Raw genomic sequence first — 792 nt, 5'->3', positions numbered from 1 at the left:
CCTCTGAAGCACACACTTCCTCTATTCTGAATGGGGGTATAAAGTCTTTAAAAACCCGTCCATCTGAAGTAGACAGTTCCTCTATTCTAAATGGGGTGTAAAGTCTTCAAAAAACACATCCCTCTGAAGCACAGAGCTCCTCTATTCTGAATGAAGTATAAAGTCTTTAAAAACACGTCCCTCTGAAGTAGACAGTTCCTCTAATCTGAATGGGGTGTAAAGTCTTCAAAAACACGTCCCTCTGAAGTACACAGTTCCTCTATTGTGAATGGGGTGTAAAGTCTTTAAAAACCGTCCCTCTGAAATAGACAGTTCCTCTATTCTAAATGGGGTATAAGTCTTCAAAAACACGTCCCTCTGAAGCACACAGTTCCTCTATTCTGAATGGGGTATAAAGTCTTTAAAAACCCGGCCCTCAGAAGTAGACAGTTCCTCTAATCTGAATGGGGTGTAAAGTCTTCAAAAACACGTACTTCTCAAGTACACAGTTCCTCTATAGTGAATGGGGTGTAAAGTCTTCAAAAACACGTCCCCTCTGAAGTACAGAGTTCCTCTTTTCTGAATGGGGTATAAAGTCTTTAAAAACCTGTCCATCTGAAGTAGACAGTTCCGATATTCTGAATGGGATGTAAAGTCTTAAAAAAACACGTCCCTCTGAAGCACACAGTTCCTCTATTCTGAATGGGGTATAAAGTCTTCAAAACCCGTCCATCTGAAGTAGACAGTTCCGATATTCTGAATGCGGTATATAATCTTCAAAAACACATCCCTCTGAAGTACACACTTCCTCTA

This window comes from Palaemon carinicauda, chromosome 29 (assembly GCF_036898095.1).
Source record: "Palaemon carinicauda isolate YSFRI2023 chromosome 29, ASM3689809v2, whole genome shotgun sequence".
Lineage (NCBI taxonomy): Eukaryota > Metazoa > Arthropoda > Malacostraca > Decapoda > Palaemonidae > Palaemon > Palaemon carinicauda.
Note: the sequence above shows the minus strand (reverse complement) of the source record.